General features: G+C 38.3%; 1 protein-coding gene and 1 pseudogene across 1 annotated transcript in view; both read right to left on the reverse strand.

The window, feature by feature from the left end:
- Positions 1-26,813, reverse strand: LOC149142318 (elongation factor 1-alpha-like; annotated as a pseudogene).
- Positions 10,965-27,678, reverse strand: part of LOC149142319 (putative galacturonosyltransferase 4) — an 83,829-nt gene continuing 67,115 nt past the window's right edge. Inside the window, exon 11 of the transcript XR_016265074.1 lies at positions 10,965-11,655. The gene's annotated coding sequence lies outside the window, so the exon portion shown is untranslated. The remainder of the gene's footprint in view (positions 11,656-27,678) is intronic.

Genomic DNA, 27,678 nt, shown 5'->3' on the forward strand with positions numbered 1-27,678 from the left:
TCACTTCTTCTCAACATATTTGATAATGCACACAACAATAGTCTAGCGCATATCTCTAACAATACACTACCCTAAGGGAGGGTACTCTAAAAATGTCTCCACAACCATGGTTTTGGTGGGAATCATTTGCATAAAGCCAACATCTCCATTTTTCAAAATCTTGAGTTCTTTCTCCACCTCCTTTCCAGATTGCCTATTCGCTTTAGAAAGAATCTCACCAAATTTCACAGCAATGTGAGAGGTGTGGCAATCTATTACAAGAGGGTACCCATTTTTAATATGGTCAGGATGGTTGGTTATAATACTTGAGAGGTAAAGTTTGTAGCCTCCTTAACAGGTTCTTTCTTAGAGTTGAAAGCCACGTGCCCTTGCTTGAGATTGTTGAAAACAACATGCTTAACATTGAAGCCAACAATGTCACTAGGAAAATATTCTTGCAATGCCTCGTGGTGCATCTCCACAGACTTAACTTCAATGGTGACCCTAATGGGTCCAAAAGTAACCACCATACTTGGCTAGAGATTTCTAGTGTCTACACTGCCAAAGGGCACAATTTCAATACAGCCAATTGTGTAAACATCCTGGAGTGGCAACCTCAAATGTTTATTTGAAGGATGCTTGGGCTCTTGATCATGTCCAAGGCTGCTAAGAGCATAGGTCCCTTGTACCAATACAAATTTGTAGAGCGGTCAATCATGTTGTCTCCCTCAAACCCTGAGATGGGAACAAAGGGAATCTTGTTTGTGTTGTACCCAACCTTCTTCAGATATGAAAACACCTCTTCTACAATTTCATCATAATCAACCTATGAATACTTGGGAGTAGTAGCCTCCATCTATAGAAATAGAAATATGATACAGAAATTAGGTGTAATGGAAAATAAATAACATAAATAAATTTGCATGGCAAGCAACTGCGTAGTCTATAACCCACCTTGTTACAGCAACAAATCATTTGCTTCATGAGTGAAGGCCAAGAGAGCATGCTCTAGTGTTTGGCTATCCATGGAAATTCCAGCTTCAAAACCACTAGGTTGAATCGATGATAAATATAGCACAGTTAGCCTACACCAAGAATCACCAACATGAGATCAATTAAACCAAACAAATTGCAAATTGATGTGATAATACAACCTGTAAAGGAAACAAATTTGTGAGAATACAACCCATGAGGTACCAATGATCATGTTCTTGGTGAAGTTGCGGTGACCAAGGGCATCGATGACACACCAAGACAATATGGAATTCCTATACGATGGGCAATTTTATAAAACATAATTTACCCAACAAAATTAGGAATAAACAAAGATCAAAGCTTGATTACAGAGAAATTTTGGGGCTTGTTGGTCTTTTCATAGTTACATTAAGAAAAAAGGGACTTGGCTAAAAAACAACAATTGGAAATGGGTTCAACTCAAAACAATAACAAAACATGGAAATCGCTTCAACTGAGAACAATAAACATAACTTGTGTAAGGATGAGTGACTAGCCTAGATCCATATTAACCCTAGATCTATCAAGCGCCGAGAGGGGTTAAATCTTCAGGGTGGAAACCTCTTTTTTGAGCGCAAAACTTGAGGAAATGTCTGAACCTCGAGAGATTTGAGCCCTCTCGACACTTGATAGGTTAGGGGTTAAGATGGATCTAGGCTAGTTTCAGTGATGCGCGATCACACCAAATTTGTCGAACATCTAATTATTCTTATCTTTTTAAATATGCTAAATATGTCTAAGATTAATATGGTCATTTCATTTTAATTATAAATTTGCTCAGTTACCTCAATTTGTTGAGATGGTAGAGACTGTTAATAACCTATTTAAGTCTCTCTCCCTGAGTCATCCAAAAAGCGCAATAACTTTTGTAAGGACCAATCATCCTTGCGCTTTGCGTGACACCTACGATCACTATTCCCATCATTGTCCTAGGTTACCTCACTTTTGGGCCGCCCTTGAGATGGTCCATCATGTTAATGCCATGCCTTTGCATGATGAAATAAACAAATTTGAATGCAAAGAGACAATGTAATAATGTTGAATTAGAAAATGTGAATAATAAGAATGTATTCAATTACAAAAAGTCTTCATTGTGATCAATCTCAAAGTATTTGCTTCTATTGTTCTTATTTGTCGCACCTATTAGTTTTGTCATCTTTCATATCAATCGGGCAGTTGAAATCGTAAACCATTCAAATCTTTAAAACAAGCTATTGTAGTAAACATCATACCTTGTCTCTCTTTCTCTCCAATATTAATAGTAGTTTTCTCCAAATTCAATCATTGTGACCTATGGTTAAACACCAAGTAATTTTCAATGGTAGTTGTTTTATATTACCTTGTTTGAATGCAAAGTGACTAACAATGTTGAATGATGGAAATGGGAATAATAAGAATGTATTCAATTACAAATAGTTTATAGTTTCAAGAAAAAACATTTCAGGTAAGGTGAACATTTTATTTAAGATGAAAATTCAAACATTTTATTTATGGTTGAATTATTGTAACACAGAAATCAATGCACGTCGTCAATAATTTTTTGTGCTTACATTGAAATCAATGCACACTATTAATCTAATTACTTTGAAATTAATGTACATCATACATCTAACTAGATCAAATCAGAAATCAACATCTACATTAAAATCAATGCATCTAGTATAAGCAACCAATAGAATTAAAAATCAATATCTACACTTTGCACATTGCATCTAGTGCAAACAATCAAATAGGGTTAGAAATCAACAATTACACTGAAATCAATGCATCTAGTGCAAACAATCAAATAGGGTTAGAAATCAACAATTACACTGAAATCAATGCATTTAATGCAATCAATCAAATAGGATTAGGAATCAACAAGTACATTGAAATCAATGTCTCATGTGCAATCAATCAAACAAGATTAGGAATCAACATCTACACTGAAATAAATGCATATATTTCATAGATAAACCACTTTATTCATAAGATGAAAGAGTTTGTCTCTCTCCCTCTAGTGCAAGCAATCAAATATCATTAGAAATCAATGCATCTAATACAAGCAATTAAATAAGATTAGAAATCAACATCTACACTGAATCAATGCATCTAGTGCAAGCAATCAAATATGATTAGAAATCAACAACTACACTAATCAATTCATCATGTGCAATCAATCAAATAGGATTAGAAATCAACATCTACACTGAAATCGACGCATCTATTTTGGTGAAAAATCAAAATATTCATAAGATGAAAGAGAATGTCTCCCTCCCTCTCTCTATCTCTCACTTAGCTGTCCATATCCATATCTCCCTCCATCTCTCCTTTATCTCTCTATCTCACCCCCCCCCCAAACACACGTGTTTTCTCTCTCTCCGCTGCCTCCCCCCCCCAAACACACGCGTTCTCTCTCTCCCCTGCCTCCCCCCCCAAAACACACACGTTCTCTCTCTCCCCTGCCTCTCCCCCGCCCTCCCCCAAACATACACTCTCTCCCCATATCTATCTATCTCTCTCTCCCTCTTCTTCTCCCTCTTCCTCTCCCTCCTCTTCTCTTTTTCTCCCCTCTCGCTCTCCTCTCTCCCTCACTCTCTTTCCATCTCTCCCTTATCACTCTATCTCTCTCTCCACCTTTCTCTCTGTAAGTTTTTCTTCTTTCCTCCCTCTCTCTCCCCCTCCAACTCCATCTCTCTCACTCCCTCTCTCCTCTCTATTTATTATATAATATAATATTAATATCCATAATTTTGAAACTTAATATTCATGCATATAATGTAATATTATATTATATTAAATGTAATATTTTATTACAACTCTTTATCCTAATATATTAATATATATTATAATATATCAAATTTAATATTATATAATATATTACAAAAATAAAAATTTTAATATATTACAATTAAATATAATTGATTATTAAATTATAATTTAGAATGTTAAGTGTTATTAACCATGTTTAATTAATCACAATGACCATGTATTAAAATTTAATCTAAGTGTGAATATGTAAATTATGGACTCACAATCTGGTGCGAATATATTAGGGTATAGTCAATTATTTATCATTGATCTAATTCTCTAGTGGAGGTAAGGATTGAGGGAAAACGACATTGTTCTGTAAGAATAGACGTTGACTACAATATCATATCAGAGAACCCATGCATTAAGATGCAACATCGACATATTATGAAGATTCATATATCAAGATCATTACAATACTAACTTCCAACTTGGTTAACATTCCCAAAGAATCCGGGAAACATTTCAATCTATGGCTATACCCTAGCCGCAATTCATTATCGTTGAGGGAGGGCAACAGCTCTTCTCACAAGGAGTTTTCTAATTCCAAAACTTCCAAATTGTAGAGGCTTTCAATAGCACAGGGAAATTTTGCTATATGTAATTCCTGGAGTGTTCACGGAAGTTAGAGAGCCCTCCATACCTTGTTACTCTCCCTAAACTGTCTGCAGAAGATCTTAAACCACAACGCCTACCGATCACCCCTCTCCCTCAACCTCAGCGACTCCCTCTCTTCTGGCCTTTCCGAGGGGAGATTTCCATGGTTTTTGGTCGAGAATATTAAATCAATGTTACCTCTTAGATTAAGATATTTAAGTCTAATTAGATCCTCAAAGAATTCAAAAGTCTTGCCAAACTATGGGAGGAGTCCAAATTGAGATGTTCGAGGTTGGTCAAATTAGCAATGAAATCCGATAGTGACTTCATTTTCACAGCGTTAACTTAAAACACTTCAAAGAGGACAACTAGCAATGATCTCATATTATTCCCTACGGGTAAGCAAATGCAAATTTGTTTGAGGTGCTTCAATTGTCTAATGGACTTCAAAAACTTTGAGAGAGGAGCCAAAATTTGTAACTCCTATAGCTTCAAAGGTGCCTACGAAAAAAATAAAGCATTTCAGCTATAATAAAGATACATATATTCAACCTTGTGGTGTAATATATCCATATTGATTACACCAAAACTCATTGACAAATTCTTATTTCTGTGTGCTTTGTCTTGCCACAATATCAAATTGATAGATAAATGTTAAAAAATATTGACATGCTTACATATAACATCTAACGCCTACACATCTCCCCTATAAAGTTGACATTTAGAAAATGTTGACATACAATCTTTCTTACATTACGCCTAACGCCTACACATCTCCCCAATTTTGGGTTTTAGAGCACCTCTCAGCGCAATTAGCTACTTACAAGCATGTTAAGTCATAGTCTGTCCCACGAGGAGTCAATTGAACAAGGAAAGGAGGGAATACTTCAAACTTATTTGATCATTTTGGCTTTGCTTTTGGTTTTGGTTTTGGAGGGGCAATTTGATTTTATATGAACATGTTTGAGCATAATAAAATGTTTGGGCATATTCAGACTAACAATCTCATGGTTCACAATCCTATCACCTAACCCCAAGTATTAGCAGTAATCCTATGCCACTTACTCTTAATCTTACTCACAAATTTGTTGTGTAGTGTCATGCTTTCTTTTTTTATTTTTGACTTCAATATGGCTAGCACTTGACCGCGCTACCATTAATGTACACCATGTATGAGTGTGGGTTATTCTTCATCAAACTCAATGGCACACTTGAGCAATAGTTTAGCGGTGACGCTAAATTTGTTAAGTGTGAGTGCCAAGGTGGAAACATCAACCCTGCATATGTAAATGGATGCCTTATTGGTTATACCAAACAATGCAAGTAATGGAAAATCTAATGCAATTGTTGATCTATTGTGAAGACATTGTCTCATCATGGAATGCATGTCCAACCATCCTATATATATATATATATATATATATATATATATATATTACTTCTCTTCACGGGTGGGAGATGTCAAGGTAAGGAGACGCAAGTTTTTTGAGGGAGAGATGATAAAAACCCTAAATTGAGCTATACATGTGGAGGCAAATTGAATTAGCTAATTCTAAGCCTACACTCATCTAATATCTATAGATCAAATTAACAGTCACTTGGCATTTTGGATTCCTTTCGTTGTTCAATTCCTTTGTTTAAGCTAAATTCCCCTTTGAAAGAAGAAGCCATTTTAATATTAGGAGAGTATGAAAGCATATATCCATTTATTTCAAGAATAAGTTGTGTTTTTTTAGATAGAGGCCACTAGTTCATATAAGAGATGAGATGATGAGCGTGCATCACTTTTAGTGGACCTAGGTATGTAGCCCATATGGATGAACTTCATTCTCAATTTACTAAGTATAGCTTGTGTTATTTCTCAATTCTTGTTTAATCCTCAATTAATTGACTAAGCATTTTTTCCATGAAATTGCAAGGAATTGAGAAGCGTGTTAATAGAATCTAAGTTAGTTGTTTAAACCAAAGCCATTAGCACTAATTTCATCGCTCATGGCTAGGATCTTATTAAATACCTCTCAGTGGTGGATGTTGTGAGGGAGACACCTAAGCCCATTTCCTTAGTGGGTGTAGCTCTAACCTCCACATTGAAGATATCTACCACTATGATTCTTATGGGCATGGTGTTAGCATTCCAAATTAATCTAAAAGTGTTAATACTATATTTGGGAGTGCTTCAATAAATTCAAGTTATATGGTGTATCATTAGCCCCTGAATGGTCTTTTATATATTTTCACATTAGAGATGGCTTCTTCAATGGTTTCTTAACTTTGTGGATGCTTGCACGACATTTTTCTTTGAAACATTAGATATATCCAAACAACTTGGTGGCATTTTACACATTAGCCAGATGGAGAAAGTTACTTGCATAGAGAATGCCCTATATTGGAGGAGAAATATTAGACTTTGCAAAGAAGGGGATTGAATGATAGATATCTTTGAAGCATTAGATATATCCAAACAACTTCGTGGCATTTTACACATTGGCCAGATGGAGAAAGTTACTTGCATAGAGAATGCCCTACATTGGAGGAGAAATATTAGACTTTGCAAAGAAGGGGATTGAATGATAGACAGCATGGGATATCTTGGATGTTTACATAGAAGCTTGGAGTTGACTTCGGGATGGTTGGATTGCAACAATAACCCTGCAATGGGGTGTGGACCTAGTGGAGCACATGGCTTAGGAGGAGCACTAGAGTATACAAATGTTGGATTCATGTGTCATATCGTTGCATTGGAGGCTTGCTTATCTATAGCAGCACCTTGGAGCTTGACAAATATACACTTGGACTATATTTCTCCACGTGTGGCCTTACTTATGGATTTCTAGGTTGTTTGTAATGGTTTTAGCCTAAATATATATATAATTGTTCTCTCTTGCCTTTCATATATAGAGAGGTAGGAGAGTATCCTTTCTTCATTCACCATTGTACTCTTTTCTTTGTTCTTGTCTTCTAGGAGTAAGACAATAGGGTTCATGAGGAAACCCTACGTGTTATTATGAAGAACAAGAGGACATTTTTGTTGGAGGAATCTTATGAGATACTAGGGTTTACTCTTGTGAACAAAATGTTTGAAATGATGATTGTAAGAATATCAAATCACCATATTGTGTTAGAGATTTGAGAAGAGGAGTTCACTTGCCTCTCTCTCTCTCTCTCTCTCTCTCTCTCTCTCTCTCTCTCACACACACATTATTTCAACTTCATACTTTATATGTTTTGGAGGTGTTAGGGTTTCTTAGAGCTTGTGGAGCATATTAAATACTAGGGCTAGAGTTTTGTCCCTTAGAGATATTGGAGCTAGAGTTTTTTATTATACATTAGATTGCACTAGTTAGAAGTGGAAAAAGAAATTGTCATGCCTCGGAGGACTTACTAGGGTGATGCTTTCTCGTTGAAGCATTTTTGGTGTTGGTTAGGGTTTTATTTGCTTTTCCCTAGCTATGGTTTTGGAGGGTTAGAGAATTGTATTAGATTTAATATGACAAGGCTTTGGTATTGTATTGGATTTAATATGACAAAGTTATTGAAGACTTTGATACACTCAATTGTTCATGATACAATCACCATGGACAAAGCCATTCTCACAGATATTAGAACCTGTTTACAAGGTTCACGTGACAAAATTGAGTTTCTGCAAATCAAATCTCAGCTCCAATGAGATGAACTACAATAGAAGAGTCATCATTCTAAATTTGTGTTTGTTCAGAACAACTCTCTATTTGAGATTGATTCCAATCAGCGACTAGCACATGATCAAAATAATGAGGCCATTTCATAAGCAAATTTGCATGAAGACGCAAAATTTCATCTTGCACTTCCCAAGCCCATCATCATACCTTAGGAAGAAGTTATCAACAACAAGGATAGAACTAGTCCTGGATATGAAAAGGAATCACCATACCTTGGGAAGAAGTTATCAACAATAGGGATAGAACTAGTCCTGGATATGAAAAGGAAGTGTCCTTTCATATTCCAAACTACACTAAACCCATCAAGCTTCAAAGTGTTGGGTTTCTTCAGGATGATTCATCTATGCTTGCTCCTCCTCCACATTCACATCAAATTTACAAATGTCAACATTATGATCAGATTGGCCACACGAAAGATCAATGTTTTGACCTTCACCCTTGTGAGCATTGTGGAAAACACACTCATCGTTCTGAGAGATGTTCCAGACACAAGACTCCTGCAAAAGAAAAAATTCACCTTAGATGGATCGCTTCTTGGTGATGGTCCTTAACAACCAAAAAGATATATCAATCATACCCCAGAGTTCATTCTCGAGTATTGCCATATCTTGTAGTGGAGATATCTTCATCTTCTCACCTTGTATCTAACAAGGATGGAATTGATGGTCAGCTACCAAATTCAAAGATATATCAAGTGAGCCTGAGCCTGAACTGAACTACAGCGAGTTGTCAAAGGCTAGAGCCAGAGTCAGCCAATGCCAAAATTGAAGTTGTATCTAGAGACAAACTCATGTTCTATGAGCATGATTTGGTTGGTGGCTAGCTTTAAACCGTCACCTGTAAAAGACTTTCGCTTTTGCAACCCACTTGATGATCAGGGAACACTTCCACTTCATAGAAGACTTCAACTTCTAGCCAAATTCGGAATTGTGCCAAGAACTGCTCCAGGCCAAGTTCCAGAGTTGGTGGTCAACCTTAAACCACCACCGATAGAAGACTTCAATGTCTGCTACCTCATTTGGTTTGTGGTCTCCTTTAAACCACCATTTTAGAGAGCACATTCAGCGATTGGTCGACATACACTTTTGTATTTCAGTTCTCTTCTTGGACTCATATACACCCCTTCAGCGTACGGGGGGGAATGTTGGAAGCATAATCTTTTGGGTTATGTGAACTTGGACTATTCACTTGAGAGAGCGAAAAGCCTGGAGTGTTATGGGAAATCCAAGAGACCTCTTGGAAGATGAAAACCAAAGGTCAATAGAATTGTATTAAATACATATATCTTGTGAATAAAATGCATCACACGAATTATCTAAATCTTGCCTATTATTTTTGTGTTTAACAAATAACATGATAAAATTTCATATTTGTTATATATTTTAATGGCTTTTCCTAAGCAAACCTATTTTGACATTACGTGCACAAAAAGCAATGTCACGAAAGACTCAATAACATTGAAATGCTGAGAGAAACTCTTGCAAAGTGTCTGTCGCAAATGATGGCATCCATCCAACATGCACACAACTCTATTGTGAATAATATTCATGTGAGAAATGCAGAGAGGATAGTTGAAATATACTCTCAGCTTGAATTGATATTGTATATGTATACACTATTTTAAAACAATACTCTTGGAAAACATATGCCCAATTTGTGGATCTTTATTTTGCCTTTATATACATTTCACTCAAACATGTTTTTTTCCCTGCGCTAAGTTGTAAAATTTAAATTGATACTATGAATGAATAATATTTTAATGTCCACAAGACTAAAAATAGTCTATGGGACAAAAGCTCCCCATTTTTATTGGTCTAAAGTGGAAGTCAGCTTAATCTTCTAGATTCTGCTGCCCTAGGGAGTTGAAGATAGTTGAGAAAGGATGCAGGTACCAAAACAATGGGAATTAACAATGGGAATTAAACCTTGACTAGTTAAGAAAAACTCCCACAGGTTTACTGCTGAACCATAGCCCAACTGGGCTTAAATTGGTATTTTATTCATGTAATAATTCTTTAAAACAACGTTCTTTTAACTTTATAATAATAATAATAATCTACCCAGTTTGTGAATCTTTATCTTTTATCTACATTGAATGGGTACAGTCTGAGACTTAGCGATCCCTACATTCCATGGGTACAGTCTATCACAATTAGCTATCTTTACTAAAACGTAAAGAAAACATAGAATATATGTCTGTTTGGTTCTATTTTGTAAAATGTAAATGAAGTGAGATGTTAAGCTGTCGTCTAAATTTCATTAGATGGATAGTTATCGCCACCAAATGCCATGACCGCAACTTTCAGACTATCCAGAGAAATGACTACCGTAAGGTGACCCTACAAGACAACACATCTCCATCCACAAGCTATTCTCCAATTAAAGTATTATTAATTCCATGCTTCCTTTGACGTTGCTTGAGAATATTCCAAAATACGTGATAGAATTGTAATATCAAGTAATATTTAGGCAATCCGCCGATAAAAACAGACATGAAAGGGGACAAAAGCTTATCATCTAGAAATTGTAAATCTGAAATAGTGCACTCCATTGTTTTTTAGGAAGATGTTGCATGCATGATTATACTTGAAAATTTCAGATGCAGAAAATACATATAATTTTTACAGCACCAAAAATTATGTTTTCTAAAGATGCCCTGTAGAAAAGAATGAGCATGATTAGTGTATGTTTGACAAAATTTCTTCTTAAGATTAAGTTTTTAGTCATGCTTTGAGGAAAACTAAGACCTGGCCTTCCCAAATAACACAATCAAGGGAATGATCAATATAATTTCAACTTAGGAGCAGTTTGTGTCCAACTAACGCGAATTTCAAATGTAGGCAAAAGTATAGTACTTCTGAAGGGTCATAACCTTTTTTCCCAAGATTAAAAATACATCTTCGATATTTCAAGGAGGGATCAAAATACACATAGCAAAGTCCCTGTCCAGCACTCCCAGAGGACAAATCTCTCTGCTTCTTCAACAAAAAACTAATTTACAAGACTGCTTATGTAAGCCTGTCAAAAAAATGCATGCGAAGCAGATATGAAGGAGCTGGCAATCTACAAAGGCTCTCAAATTACTATGGGCTCCAATTCAAAGGTAGGCATTGTACATCATGCCACATCAAGAAGGTAAGAAAAAAAAAAGAGACAATTTTCAGTATATCTCCTTTGCGTATTTACATAGAGAGGTGACCTGCTATCACAAGACACAAGACACTGCACAGGTATTATCAATTAAACTTCACATAGAGCACTCAATTGAGGGTCTCTCCCAGTTTTATTTTGAGAATGTATCATTGAGTTTTGAAATAAACAGCCCCTCAAAGCAACACCTGGAATGACAGAGTGACCAGAAGCCACTATGCAAGATGTTGTGGCAACTCTGGATAGTACCTACCATATAATTGTTGTATATGAGTACTACTTTTATAATAAAATGAGTAGGCCTTTTTTCATTTAGAAAATAAAGATCTGTCAATACAGAGTCCATTACAGGAATTTTATCCTTATTTCTGTGGATTATGAAGGGACATGACCTCCTGAGGGGGAGAAAATCCTTCACCTGTTTCAACTAAACTCAACAGACTCTTTATTAGTTTCAACTTTCTTTGAACCCAGAATCATATTTAGTGCCCAATAAAATATGCTCAAAACAAACAATAAAATTCAGATTTGATTTTTATACACCTAACACACTGACTTCTTAACTTAACATGCACAGCAAAACCAAAAACAACAATGAAACCAAACACATACACAGTATGACAGTTTTATCCCGGAAACCCCAATATAGGGAAAACCAGCAAACTTGGGTTCTATTCAGCTTCTAAAAATGGTGATTACAATTTTCCCAGAAAATTACAGCAGCAGGAAACTCGGTCTTTTCCCAGTACAGCTCTGCCCAAAACAACTCATGTGACCCAGCTGTACGGCCCAACAAATTCAGCCTGTTCAGCCCTGCAAATTCGTGGCTGTACAACCTGATATTTTCGCCCTATTAGCTGCTCCTGAAGTCAACTTGTGTGTTGTTCCTCTTTTGTTGTCAGTTTGACCCTCTACTTTTTTATTGAATGCCCAATCTCGCTTGTGCCAAATCAAATGCCCCCTCAACAAATCGATTTCCTCTTCATATAGCAGCTGACCTAATCTCCATATAGATTGAAGGATGAGATTGTTTCTCCACTCTTGAGATCAATGGTTACGACTTAATCTGTCATTGGCCTTTTTCCCTTTATGAAAAGTTTGTCTTAGCCTGAAGTTTAGACTTGGGAAATATTTAAATTTACTTGTAGAAGTAAATTTAGGTGACTGATTGATCATGGAATCTGACCAATGTGGAATCACCTTCCAAGCTACAGTTACAACACTCCCTCTTAGCAAAGAAAGTGTTCTGCACAACACCCAACTTATCCCTAAAGAATACACACTTACCCTTCATCAAGACCTTGGTCAGGATGTCTGTTATCTTTTCATCTGTAGGTATGCACTACAGCTTCACAGTCCCCTTCTGCACACAATCTCCGATGAAGTGGTACATGATCTGAATGTGTTTCGACCTGTCGTGAAACACCGGATTCTCAGAGAGCTTCATGCAACTCTGATTGTCACAGTGAATGACAAGCTCCAACTCCTCATCAAACAGCCCAATGAGGAGCTTCTAAAGCCAAATGACCTGACAGGTTGCCAGGCTAGCAACCATGTTTTTGGCCTTAGCAGAACTCGGCGCAATTGATCTTTGTTTCCTGTTGAACCAAGAAACAACAACTCTTAATCCTAGACTGAAACAGCACCTCCTAATCCTAGACTGAAACAATACTCGAAAGTGTTTTTTCTATCAGTTGTACTGCCTACCCAATCTACATCAGTGGACCCCTCCAGCTTCACTCCATTCTACTAAACATAACTCAGCCCATAATCGATTGAAGATATCTCAACACATGTTTTGCAGCTACCCAGTGAACTCGCTTAGGTTGTACCATGAACTGACTAAGTGTGTTAACTACAAAACAGATATCCAGTCTGGAATTGACCAGATACATGAGAGAGCCGATCGACTGTCTGTATAAGGTAGGGTCCACTGACTTTGATCTAGAAGTGTCAATTTTCTTCCAGTTGATCACTAGAGGGATAGCCATGGGTCTGCAGTCCTCCATCCTGAATTGCTTCAAGATCTCAACTATATACTTCCCCTGTCCAGGTAAGAACTCTCCCTCTTTCTGCTACACCTCCAAACCTAGAAAATATTGCATCTACCCTAAATCCTTCATCTTGAACTTTATAGCTAGGTCCCTCTTGCATTTTACTACGCCTCTCAAAACCTTTGCAAAATAGGTCATCAACATAAAGCACCAAAATGCGAGGTTCTCCCTTTATATGAATGTAATGCAAGTTCAGGTCTGCCTCACTCTTAGTGAAGCCCACGCCCTGCAAGTGTTGAGATTTGTATCTTGGGAGGTACTACAAGTCCTAGGGTTTGGGATTCAGGGCTCCAGAGGAATGGGCTCCACAAATGGATTTGTTGGCTTAGAACCCAAGGTGTGGGCTTTGCACACAAGCTTGTGGGTGTGAAACCACAAAGAGATTTTGACACCTAATCCTTGGAGATTGTAGAGGCCCCTAAAAGGATCTAGAGGACGCAAATAACACCAAGATTGGGTTAGTGGTTTGGGATATTTGAATTTATTTGTGTGTTGGTTGGGTTTGCAGTGTGCACAATAAAAAGTCAAGTCGGCTCAGGTAAAAACTAGCCCCAAGGATAGTTTGATTGGCACCCAAAGGAAGCATATAAATATGTGTGACATTGAGGCTTGAAAAGACACATCCAAGAGAAAACACATCAAGGTTATCTCCTCTATTTTTGGCCAGCAGATCAGGAGCAAAATTCAGCAGGGAAGGAGTCATTTGGGACTGTTTGAAGGCTAATTTGTTCTGTAGTGCAGGCCAAGTACTATAGGAAAAAGGCTGAGGGCATAGGGAGCAGATCTGGGTTGTTTAGGTGTGTTCTGAGTTGCATTTGGTTTAAGGTCTAGCCTGCAGACCCTTCTGAAGCAACAGTAGGCTTGGACACTTTGTTTAGAGGAGGTCGAGAGGCTTAGAAGCCAGTTCTGCCTAGGCTGCAGTCATAGGAAGGACCAACGAAGTTTTTGAGCCTATCTTGAGGGTAAACGCAGGGGTTTGTAGGAGGTTAGGTTGACATGTGCCCTAACCAGGTCTGTCATAAACTCAGAGAAATGTGCATTTGCCTAGGACAAGGAGAGATGGAAAAAATATGATTTGTCCCTTCTTGTTGATGTTGTTTTGCTAGGGGATGAGTAGTCCAGATTGGACAGATTGGTATTGGGCATCTTGTGGTTGTTGGAGGGCAACAAGTAGGTGCTCAAAGTAGCCCTAGATCAGCTTGCCAAGAAGGATATTGACAGCTGGAAGGAACGGTGAAGATTGGGTAATCTCCGGACTGATTCTTGAAGGACAAAGAAAGGAGGTCAAGGGAGCAGATTACATCAGCCTAAGTTCATTCTTGGAGGAGGACATATTGCAGTGAAAGGTGGAAGCCCTCCGGCCCGAAGTTTGTCTTCATTGGAGCAATGCAGGGAGGCATTAGAGGGAAGAAGTCCCAAAGGAGTTGAGGAGCAATAGTGGGAAGTTGAGAGTTGTTCACAAACGGACTCAACAGGAGTCTATTGATGCATTGATGGACTAACGATCAGCTAGAGAGTGGATTGGAGAGTTGTGTTTAGTCACTTTAGTGACCTAAAGGAATGGAACCATTGATAGAGGCAGCAGCTACAAATTGGGAGCACAAGGACCAGCAATTGTGTTCAAGGTACGATCGAGTTGTGATGGTGCGCAACATCAGCTAGATGATCAGTGTATCTTGTTCTCGTAGTCTTGTACTAGTGGATGTATGAAGGCCATTATCCCTGGTACAGGAGCCCTAGACAATTGTATTATCAATTTCTTAATATAACAAAGTTGGGTTTTGTAAAAAGTTGTCTATGTTTGTGCATGTGTTGATTTACTGCATTTTATATTTTGTTGTGCAAAGTAGTTTGTTGTGATACTTGGATTGGTAGCATCAATTATTGTAAGATTCTAACCTAGACTCCAGTATTGTGGAAAAACAACATGGAATCAGAGATACTTTGAAGGGCCAATGAATCAGAGTGTGCACAGTGAAGTACAACTCAAGCGGCAGTCGGTCCCATTTTTGTTGAAGGGCTCACAACAATGTCAAAGTTGTAGGTTGGTGTACAATATGAGGACAAGTTGGAAGGCTTGTCCAACTATAGTCCATGGAAGGAAAGGATCAAGTTGGTTCTAATAGTGAACAAGATATAGGACTTTGCTGAGAAAGCAATCAAGAAGCCAACAAACAGTAAGGAGTTGGAAGTGTACAAAGAGTTGGATACGAAGACAAAGTTGAACATTCTAGATGGTGTCAAGGATTCCTTAATACCTCATCTGTCCGGGAAGAACACTGCCCATGAGATGTGCGAGACTCTTCAAAATCTGTTCCAAAATAAGAATGAGAACCAAATATTGGTGTTATAGGATAAGTTGAAGGCCATCAAGATGATACACGATGAAGGGGCAACTTCTTATTTGACAAGGTTGTCTTAGGTTCGTGATGAGATTGTCGTCATCGATGAGACTATTTCATATTGTGAGATGGTAAGGATTGCCTTGAAGGGGTTTACTCCAGAGTGGAAGCCATTCATCAAGGGGATCATTGCCAGGGACAAGTTGCCAAACTGGAACAGGTTGTGGGATGACTCTAATCAAGAAAAATTGCAAGATGAGGATCTTCATCTGAACAAGAAGACCTTTGATGATGACGTGGTTCTTGCAGCGAAAATGAAGGGCAAGTAGAAGGAATTGAGTAAGATCAAGTGTCTCAATTGTGGCGAGTTTGGTCATTATTCAACGAAGTGTCCAAGGAAGAAGCAAGGAGATGACGAGAAGAAGAAGGGGAAGCAGGTTGAAGGTGTCACCACTTTCGCCAAGATAGATGATCTCTCCAGGAGATTGGAAAGTGAGGACTTTGCCTTGATCTCTCATTTCTCTCGGGGTACCATCAATGAGGCTGCATGGTACATGGACAGTGGTGCGTCAAAGCACATGACAGGTTCGTTGGATCTGTTTAAGAATCTAGCTGAGTGGGACTAGAAGTTGCACATGGTGTTGGGCGACAAGAGTCAGAAAGAGATCAGAGGATCAGGTGTTGTTCCATTCAAGATGGATTCAGGTCAGGTGATACGAGTTTAGGATATATTGTTTGTACCAAGACTCAAATATAACGTGATGTTTGTCTCAACGATCAAGCAGAAGCGGTTAGAGGTCTTGTTCCAAGGTGGGAAGCGCAAGACTCAGGCCCAAAGACTCTAGCTTCACAAGTGTTGTGATTGGATTCAGATAGCATGGTCTATATAGGCTGACGGGGAAGCCTATAGTGTTGAAGTATGTTACTAAGTTTGGTCTTCATAAATATGAAATGTACTCTTGATTCTTGTATATTGTAAAAAGAAAGAAAAATTATTATTGTTATTTTTGTAGCATGGGTTTCATGCTCAAGATCAATTTATTTGTAGGTCAAGCACCCATTGAGTGCTTTTAGGGTTTATGATGAGCCTCATCATTGGGTAATTATATGGGCCTTAATTCACCTCCTAGCTTAGTCAAACCAACTATTCTCATAACTTATTGCATACTTTTGATTATGTTTTGTTTATGGGATGAGTTAGAGTTGGATATTTTGCTTTGTGGTCTAATGTGCATTTAATGTAGGATTAAAGGATAAAAGCAAGGAATTTTGGCAAAGACCAAGGCCAAAACTCGAATGGGACAAGGGAGAGGGATTATAGGAGGTAAATCCTCCTCATTTACTACCCCTCCATTCGAATATTCCTCCATCAACTCGGAGTGCAAACAGCCAAATCATGAGGACTAGAAGGCAGCCAAACAAGTGAAAGACAAAGCACCAGTTTATCTCGAGTTTGGGAGTCGAGCCTCCCTAATTTTAAGGAAGTCGTGGAGACTTTAGATGTATAAGTAGATAGGCCTAGGACCTCAGTAGGATTCGGATTTTTTTATTGTAAAACTCTACTCTATTTTCGAGCTGCAAGACTTGTGACAGTTTTTTATGTTATCCATTGTTTTGGTAATAAGAATGAGTTTTGTTTTGAGCCAACACTAAGTTAACTCAAAGGGCTGAAGCTCTTGGGTTAGGGCCCAACCCTAGCAGCCAAGGCTCCTCTTTATTGTACATGTATGCTAGTATAGATTCATAGCTTAATTGTTCATTTGCTTAGTAGATGCATTTCCATTACAGCAGTATAGATTAGATTGGTTGTGTGATAGTTTGCTTCCATTTATGCCTTCTTTCAAGTAGCAGGTTAGCAAGGAGAAAAAGGATCACCACAAGGTTGGCAACAGGTGTCTCGGCCTCACTTCCTCCCTCTGGGACCATGACTTGAGGAAGGGACTCTTCAGCAGCCCCAAAAACATGGATTTCTAGTTCTTGTATGAGCTTTGGAGTTTGTTGTCTTTGATTCAATATTTGGTTCATGTTGCAAGGTAGATTTCATTGTCATCTTTTTCCATCTCCATTTCTGCAATAAGATCTCACTCATGCTTTCATTCCCTTCAGCAACTTTCTTCATGCATAATATAGGCAATTGATTCATTCTTTTCTAGTTTACGAAAATGTATCTTGTTGTATAGTTTTTGGAAGACACACATGTTTTATGCAGAGCAGGTACTTCAGGAGGAGACCCAGACTTCATCACCGGCAGCCACCTTCCACTTCATCCACCGTAGCCATCTCTTGTTTCACCATCACCCTCACTAGTTTTTCATCATTTTTCATTGAAATTCCCCTAGATACATTGAGCGAATCTAGCCATCTCTTATCTTGGATATTGACTCCTGAGTGCACTAGACCTTCTAACATCGCATTCCACTCATCACACACCTTTCCCAAGCTTCCCAACACCTCCAACACCTCACAATTAGCTCTCGGTTGTATCCTGTAGGTTTCCTGTAATTCCTACAGGATCATCCTGTAGGTTTCTAGTACATCCTGTAGGCTTTCTTGAAATGGCCTGTGATCCTGTAGGTTTCTAGTACATCCTGTAGGCTTTCCTGAAACGGCCTGTTTTGAGGCCAAATTGATGGGAAACCTCTAGGAAGTCACAAAAAGCCTCCTAGGACCCCTCCACACCATCCAACCACTTCATAAACCTTCTAGCCATCCTCAAACACCTTCCATCCACCTGTCACATCCACAAGAACAATTAGTTTGCATACTTGATTTTGCCTTAAAAAACCAAAAAAAGGTGAAAACAGATTTAGTTTGGTTTTTTGCTTGCACATTAGTATGGTTTGATGCTTTTTACTTCTGCAACTTAGATAGTAGCATTTGTTTAGTGTTGATTTAGCAATTCTGCTTAACATTGCTGCTTAAATGGTTAATTAGCGTATGGTGTGATTTAGCATTACATGTTGTTTTTTTCATTACTGCAGTAGAGTAGCTCTCTTAGAGTAGATTTGCCCTTCTTCCATCAAAGAATCAAGCTTCTTTTGACTCTATAGAAGTCTGGCTTGGAACCCCAGTGGTCTCTCGCCAACTGAACAATGACAACAAGCAGGACCATCACTTTTACTTGTGTATACAGCACTGCCACCTTCAAGTTTGTACGAAACCCGGGTTGATAAGTAAAGTTGGTAGCCCAGGAGTTGCAGCATCCTTGCTGCAATACTGGTGCTCATCACTTTATCGTAGAGTTAAGAAGTCAATTGAATCATTGTCATATATGAAATTCCCCATTGGGCATTTTGTATCATGTAAAAGAAATTAATTTAGAGTTAAAAGACTCAAAGAGTCAAATGTCCTCCTCCAAGACCAAGTTGGCTTGCATAAGTTAAGTCGGCCTAAGTAGAGACAAGTCGGCCTCATGAAGGGTCGTTAAACCTCTATAAGAAGCTTATATATAGAAAAGAATTCGACCTCATCAAGAAGCATCCATCCAAGTTAGATATAGCACAAGAAGGACAAGTATAGTCATCGAAAAAGAGGGAAACAAGAGGAAAGCTAAAGCGAAGCTTTTGGAGGACTTTTTAGGGACAAATTCCGCACACATGCGAAAAGGAATTAGAGCATCTCTTAATTGCAACAAAATTGAATTGCAGTCACATCCAGGAGCCGAATATAGTGCCAACAAGAATAAAGATTGAAGGTCGAATCATCAAGGAAAGAGAAGCTCATCAAGCAAAGGAAGAAGGAGATCAAATTCACCATCTTTTCTCACACATGCCAAATTAGTGTTTTTGTAGTAGAGGTTGAAAATTGCAGTCCTAAAGTAGCAGCAGAATTTCTGAAGAAGAGGTCGAAATCTGAAGTTCTGAAGCAAGTTGACTTGGGGTTGACTTTGTGAGAAGCAAGTTCATCAAGAAGAGGTTTCACTTGGTCTTGGAGGAGTCTTTGTCAAGGGTCTTAGGTCTTGGAATTCGTCATTTGAAGATTCTATAAGAAGAGAAGAATTCTTGTGGGGTTTCTTTCAGGAGGAGAGGTACATCAAGTTAAGTAAAGAACATCACAAGCAGTTATCAAAGTAAGAGAAATCACCCTAATCTAACTGCCCTTGATTTCTCAACATGGTATCAAAGCAAAGGTGACAAGAAGAAGAGGCAGCTTGAAGATCACACCATTGAAAAAGGATACATAAGGGTCGAACACACTAAGAAGCATCAAGGAGGACTATCCATCTCATCACAAGGATCATCCGATCATCTCATCTAGAAGGAACAACACTTTGAAGAAGAAGAAGACCTCAAGGACCCCACCTCCACTCAAGGACTCTACACTTGAAGCATTCTTGGGAAGCTTACACATTCATCAACCAAAGGAAGCAAGAAGAAGCACTTCATCATCATCAAAGGAATCAAAGTGATCCCCCTCACATTGAAGAAAATATCACATCTCAAACAACCTTGAAGAAGATCATCAAGCAATCATCATCAAGGAGGCATCTTCAATAGTCACCAACAAAGGAGTAGTGGAAGCCAACATCATCAAGAAGGCATCTAGTTGAATATATCATCATCAAAGGATCATCTTCACTTGACAAGTAAGTATTCTATATTTTATGTCTCAATCTACAATGACTTCTTTCTGCAAGGAGAACAACAAACTTGTTGGGTCATCGAATTACATTGCATGGAAAAAGAGAATAGATATTAGAGAAATTTTGAGGTCTAAAATGGGCCTCCTAAGGAATATTATAAAATAATAGTGGAAATAATAAAATAAGATTAGATTACCTCATCAAGTTTTGGAGGGAAAAAATAAAAAACTACTTTTTCATCTCATATTTTTAGTTGATCTCCCTACGATTTTACTCAAATTTAGAGTGGGAGCACTCGGATGCAGAATTAAATTTTGCATCCGAGTACCCATGTTGCATACTTTAGATGGACCCTACTACACGAAAAATATGAAATACATGAAAAAATGTGATTGCAATTATGTTTTTCATGTATTTCACATTTTCCGTGTAGAAGTGTCCTTTGAAAGTATGCAACATCGGTACTCCTTAGATGCAAAGTCAAAGAGTGCTTCCACTCTAAATTTGAGTAAAATCGTAGGGAGATAAGTTGAAAATACGAGTTGAAAAAATAGTTTTTTTTATTTTTTTATCTTTTTACCTTCTTACTCCAAAAATGGTGAATCATCCTCCATGGTTGACATCATCTTATTGAATCCTATCAGTTCTTTTAAAGTTTATTTTTGTTGTACACTTTTGTTTTGAGGCCCATTTTAGACCTCAAAATTTCTCTAACGTTTGATCCTCATACAAAATGAAGTTAGTGAATATGTCATGGATCAATCACCAAACCTTCTCAAGAGAAATCTCAAGCACTATAAAAGTATATGAAAGGAGAAGTAAGAGCTCAAAGAATCGTTATTGAGTCAATCAAGGATTCTCTCATTCCTTATGTAGCAAAGTTGAAGACATCAAAAGGGATCTATGAAAAATTAGTGGAATTGTTCTCTATAAGTACTGCAGGAGATTTTATATCGTTAAGAACCAAACTATACAAGATGAAGGTATCAAAGGAAGAAGCGGTAGCCTCATATCTTATGAGGGTATCTCAAATAAGAGATCAACTACAAGAGCTAGGAGAAGTAATGTCGGATCAAGAAATGACCACCATTGTGCTCAATGCACTACCTAATGAATGGGGCAACTTTGTATCAAGTATCGATGGAAAAAAGAAAACCATCCCATTCAATGATTTATAGTTATTACGCAAAATTGAAGAAACTAGGTTGAAGGCAAAGAATGATGTTGGATCAAATGAACAAACTCAAGCATATGTAGCGATGGCCAGAAAGAAAGGAAAGTCTCGAAAAAAAATTCAAAAGAAAATCGACATGTCAAAGACTCAATGATATGAATGTGATGAATATGGGCATTTCAAAAGGAATTGTCCTAAACTCAAGAAGGATAACAAGAAGAGAAAGGAAATAAATGAAGCCCATGTCACCGAAGAAGTGGAAGAACCAGAAAATAAGAAGTCAAAGAAGGAGGAAGTAAAAGGCCTCTACTATGACTGAGATATCATCATATACTTAGTTATTTTCAGTTTGTAGAAGATAGTAGTCATGATGGAAAGCATCACAAGTATGAAGGATGCATTGTAGAAGTGATTGAGATGGCATGAGATGGCATTGTAAGTAGTCATCATGATAGAAAGGAAATAGCATGTGACATCATCATAAACATAGAAGGACAACTAAAGTAAGCAACTTACATGGTTGGATAAAGTCATCTAGCAAGATAGGAAGATAAAAGTTTGTCACACCTCATATTCATTAGAAGGAAGCATTTGCAAAATGAGGATCATCAAGATCCTCCATTGGAATCTTCATTAAAAGATTCACCTCTACTTAGAAGAAGCAACTAGCAAGTGTCTCGCAGATAGTCTACATTCCACCTTATGTGGGATCCATAGTTTAGAAGGATGGTGGTATGATGACAAAGATGTGTAGCATGTCAAGTTGGTTGAAGCATTTTTCGTCTTCAAACAAGGAAAGGAAGTTGCCAAAGAAAGCCTAGATGACCACATGAAGGAAGAGGCATGTATATATTTGGTAATAGATAGATAAAGTCATGTCATCATATAATTGTAGATAGAATGGTTGAATTCTCTATCTCATGAGCATGATTGAAGAAGAATGGACTCTTCCTTATGAATGATAAATAAAGGTATGACTACAATGTACCTTGAACTCTTCTACATATTGACAAGATGAAATCAACATGGTATGACCTCATGGAGAATATGAGATGGTTCGCAACTATGGTTCCTATAATGAAGGAACTATGTATAGAAGATCCTTAGGAAGAAATGTGTGAAGAAGATAAAAGAAGAGTTCGTGAAAGATGTATCTATACTCACATAAGATAAGTGATCAACATCTAATAACAAGAAGGATTAGCTATGACATCTCCATGGAGAAGGTATGAAGACCCTAATATGTATGTTGGAAAAGGAGAACCTTGGTAATGAATGTCTTGGAGATGGATTCATACATGTGCAGGATGTTGATGTTGCAAGAAGTTGATGTCATGACGAAAGGCCATCATAAAGAGGTAACTTTGATTTAATGTTCATTGACAATTTTGAGAAATGCATCTGGTTGGGTTGTAACAGGGCTACCGAAAGAGGGTTGTAAAAAGTCACCTACAACTAGTACTCATGAGATTGGATGGAAGATCCTGAAAGAAACATGACTTGGAAAAGGTAGTTGTATGAAGGATAGCCAGATGTGGACTAGAAGGTCACTTCCCAATGAAGAAAAGGATGACATGACTATTGGTTCAACACTATGTTTCATTGAAGGGAAGTGATGGAGAAGATGGTTGATGCCCTACGAAGAAGTTCTAGAAGAATCTAAAGTTGATGCTCCATGATGAAGTTAAAGTTCATCCATGACATGATGCCGAAAGCAGGAGCTCTACAAGCAACAAATAGTACCATTATCTCCACCGAATAGCAGATAATTGTTGTTGGTAACAAGTACCTAGTTAAGAGGGAGCTTGGGTATATTTCTTTTAAAAGGAATAAGTAGATCCTCCCTAGTTGAGAGGGAGAGATAGACACATCATTCTTGTCTTCATTATGAAGAAAGAATAGAGTATTGTGTAAGCATTTGATACTGATATTGATACTCTTTGAGGATGAGGTGGGACATCCTATAGGTAAGAGTAGTCGAAGAGGAAATTCCTTGAGGATACGTTAATCCAAGATAGAAATGGTCCTAGAAGGACATACATTGTGAACATCCAAATGGGGTATGTGCCTTGAGAGACAATCATGAAGGTGTCTATAAATCATTTGTCTCCCCGACATTGTGCTCTAATCTTGTGGAGAGATAGAGTTGTTAGTCAAGGCCTTGCTATGTGACAATGTTGGTTGATATGATGAGATGCATTGATAGAAGTTAAGAAGATAGCTTATGAGATGGCTTACCAATCCAACTCTTCTTATGAGCATTCTTCAGTATGAGAATTTCCAAGTACCTTGTATGTATTATAAATACCTCCCTAGTTAAGAGGGAGTTTTGAAGTATGTGACTAGGTTTGGTCTTCATAAATATGAAATTTACTCTTGATTCTTGTATATTGTAAAAAGAAAGAAATATTATTATTATTATTTTTGTAGCATGGTCTTCATGCTCAAGGTCAATTTATTTGTAGGTCAAGCACCCATTGAGTTCTTCTAGGGTTTGTCATAGAGTCAAGAAGTCAATTGAGTCATTGTCATATATGAAAGACCCCATTAGGCACTTTGTATCATGTAAAAGAAATTTATTTAGAGTCAAAAGAGTCAAATGTCCTCCTCCAAGACCAAGTCGGTCTGCATAAGATAAGTCGGCCTAAGCAAAGAAAAGTCGGCCTCATGAAGGGTTGTTCAACCTCCATAAGAAGCCTATATATTGAAAAGATCTCAACCTCATCAAGAAGCATCCATCCAAGTTCGATATAGCACAGGAAAGACAAGTATAGTGATCGAAGAAGAGGGAAACAAGAGGAAAGCTAAATCGAAGTCTCTGGAGGACTATTTTAATGACAAATTTCACACATGCAAAAAGGAATTAGGGAATCTCTTAATTGTAGTCACATCAAGGAGCCGAATATAGTGTCAAGAAGTATCAAGATTGAATGTCGAATCATCAAGGAAAGAGAAGCTCATCAAGCAAAGGAAGAAGGAGATAAAATTCACCAGCTTTTCTCATACGTGCCAAGTTAGGGTTTCTGCAGTAGAGGTTGAAATCACAGTCCTCAAGCAATGGCCAAATTTCTAAAGAAGAGGTCGAAATCTGATGTTCTAAAGCAGGTTGACTTGGGGTTGACTTTGAGAGAAGCAAGTACATCAAGAAGAGGTTTGACTTAGTCTTGGCGGAGTCTTTGTCAAGGGTCTTAGGTCTTGGAATTCGTCATTTGAAGATTCTATAAGAAGAGAAGGATTCTTGTGGATTTTCCTCTCAAGAAAAGAGATTTTGGCTTTGGCTAGCAGCTTACATTTTGTTTCCTCTTGTCTCATTGATCTTCATAGTTTGGTAGTTGTTTGATGATAAGAACACTATAATGATCAAGTAAAGAAGAAGTTAACTACAAAGTACATCAAGTTAAGTAAAAGAACAACACAAGCAGTTATCAAAGTAAGAGAAATCACCCTAATCTAGTTGCCCTTGATTTCTCAACATATAGATCATGAGAAGAAGCAAAACCACGTCCAGGTTCCAGAACTAGGTTCCAGAGAAAAAGGCCTGGGTTCCAGAGAAGAAGGTCCAAGTTCCAAAAGTTCATAGGTAGTTGAGTTCTAGAGGGATTTTGTAGGTTTAGAGCGAGAATGTGTAGCCCAAAAAGAGTGCATGGTCAGTGGGGAATAAGGGTACTTCTACAACTGGCAGGAAGGAATCTTGCATTGGCTTGAAGGTTATCTCAAGGTTATCTCCTCTATTTTTGGACCACAGATCAGGAGCAAACTTCAGCAAGGAAGAAAGAGGCGTTTGGGATTGTTTGAAGGGTAATTTGTTCTATAGTGCAAGCCGAGTACTATAGGTAGAGGGCCGAGGAAATAGGGAGGAGATCTTGGTTGTTTAGGTGTGTTTTGAGCTACGTTTTGTTTTAGGTCTAGGCCACAAACCCTTCTAAATCTACAACAGGATTGGACCCAAGGCCACATCCATAGGAAGGACCAGCGAAATTTTTGAGCCTGTCTTGAGGGTAAACACAGGGGTTTGCAACTGAAGGTTAGGGCGAATATGTGCCCTAACCACGTTTGTCATAAACTTAGAAAAATGTGCATTTGCATAAGACAAGGAGAGCAGGAAATGGTATGATTTGTCTCTTCTTTTTTATGTTGTTTTGCGAGGGGATGAGTAGTCCAAATTGGAAAAATTGGTATTGGGCATCTTGTGGTTGTTGGAGGGCAACAAGAAGGTGCTCAAAGTAGCCCTAGATCAACTTGCCAAGAAGGATATTGACAACTGGAAGGAAGGGTGGAGATTGGGTAAGCTCGGGACTGATTCTTGAAGGACAAATAAAGGATGTCAAGGGAGCAGATTATATCAGCCCAAGTTCATTGTTGGAGAAGGAAATCTTGCAGTGATAGGTGGCAACCCTTTGGCCCGAAGTTTGTCTTCATTGGAGTAGCGCAAGAAGGCATTAGAGGAAAGAAGTCCCAAAGGAGTTGAGGAGCAGCAGTGGGCAATTGAGAGTTGTTCACAAACAGAGTTGTTAACAACTCAACAAGAGTCTCTAAGTCTTGATGCGTTGATGGACTAATGATCAGCCAGAGAGCAGATTAGAGCGTCGTGTTTAGTGACCTAAAGGAGTAGGACCATTGATAGAGGTGAGAACTGCAAATTGGGAGCACAAGGACCAGCAGTTGTGTTCAGGGCACGATCAAGGAGTTGTGATGGTGCGCAACATCAACTAGATGATCAATGTATCTTGTTCTTGTAGTCTTGTAGTCTTGTATCAGTGGATGTATGAGGGCCATTATCCCTGGTAAGGGAGCCCTAGATAGTTGTATTATCAATTTCTTAATATATCGAAGTTGGGTTTTGTAAAAAGTTGTCTATATTTGTGCACATGTTGATTTATTGCATTTTATATCCTATTGTGCAAAGTAGTTTGTTGTGATAATTGGATTGGTAGCATTAGCGATTGTAAGATTCTAACCTAGACTCCAGTATTGTGGAAAAACAATAGCAAGTAATTGTCTATCCCAGCGTACCTCGGGCCTAGGAGCCTACTTGAGTCCATATAAAGCTTTCTTCAATATGCACACATGAGAGTCTCACCTATGTAATTCAAAACACTCTGGTTGCTCAATATAGATCTCTTCCTCGACCACACCATTACGGAAGACCATCTTCATGTCCATGTAATGAATCCTCCAACCCATCTGTGTTGCAATAGAGATAATTGCCCTGATCGATGAGTACCTAGCTACAAGGGTGAGGGTCTCATCATAGTCAATCCCTTCCTTCTGAGAAAACCCCTTAGCTACGAAATGGACTTTGAACCTCTCCACAGTGCCATCTGCAACATGCTTGATCTTGCATACCCACCTGGAGCCAACCACTGATTTTCCCTCTAGCCGTGGCACTACCACCCATACGTTAAGCTTCATGATGGAAGAATACTCCACCATGGCATCCATCCACACTTAATGCTTGGACGCCTCCTAAAAACTGGCAGTTTCAGCCTCAATCAATTCACTCATCAGCACCATGTAACTAGAATAGCGTTGAGGTAGTTTGCTTGTCTAACTGAATATCTAGGGGTACCCACATACTCCTTGGCCCCTCTTAGTGTCTGCTCTTCCCACTTAGTTCTCTTCCTCCCTGTGCTGGGAATCTAGGTATAAGTGTGAGGAGCCCTTTTCCCTTCATCCTGTTCTTCTAGCTTGGCATGCTTGCTCTGCTCTCCACTCTACATGACAGTTCTTTAAGGGGTCTGTGTTATTTGAACCTTTAGCGCATGTTTCTCTTGAACCTCCATTGTAGATGAATTTGTGTTGCAAGACTTACAAAGAGCCCTTTCCTCTTTAAATTTCACATCCTTGCATATCATTTTCTTCCTAAGAGCAAGAATGTATACTTTGTAGGCCTTTGAAGTCTCGTTGTACCCCACAAGAATCCCCTTCTTTGCAGTAGGCTCCAACTTCATTCTCTTCTCTAAAGGAACATTTCAATACACAAAGCATCCAAAGATGCGAATGTGCCCTAGGTCTGGTTTCTTCCTTGTAAATGCCTCCTTGGGTGTCAATCTTCTCAACACCTTGTGTGGGATTTTATTTTGCAAATAGTTAGCAGTGTTGCAAGCCTCTGCCCATAAAAACATAGGTAGCTCCTAGTCATGAAGCATAGCCTTGGTCACTCCAACAATGGCTCCATTCTTTCATTCTGCAACCCCATTCTGTTGAGGGTTGTCAAGAACTATCAACTCCTTTTTGATGCCCTCACGCGCACAAAAGTCCTTGAAGGCATTAGAGGTGTACTTGCCTCCATTGTCAG

The sequence above is a fragment of the Pinus tabuliformis genome, chromosome X, assembly GCF_031772625.1.
Source record: "Pinus tabuliformis cultivar Carrire ecotype Pingquan chromosome X, CPIR1, whole genome shotgun sequence".
Classification (NCBI taxonomy): Eukaryota; Viridiplantae; Streptophyta; class Pinopsida; order Pinales; family Pinaceae; genus Pinus; species Pinus tabuliformis.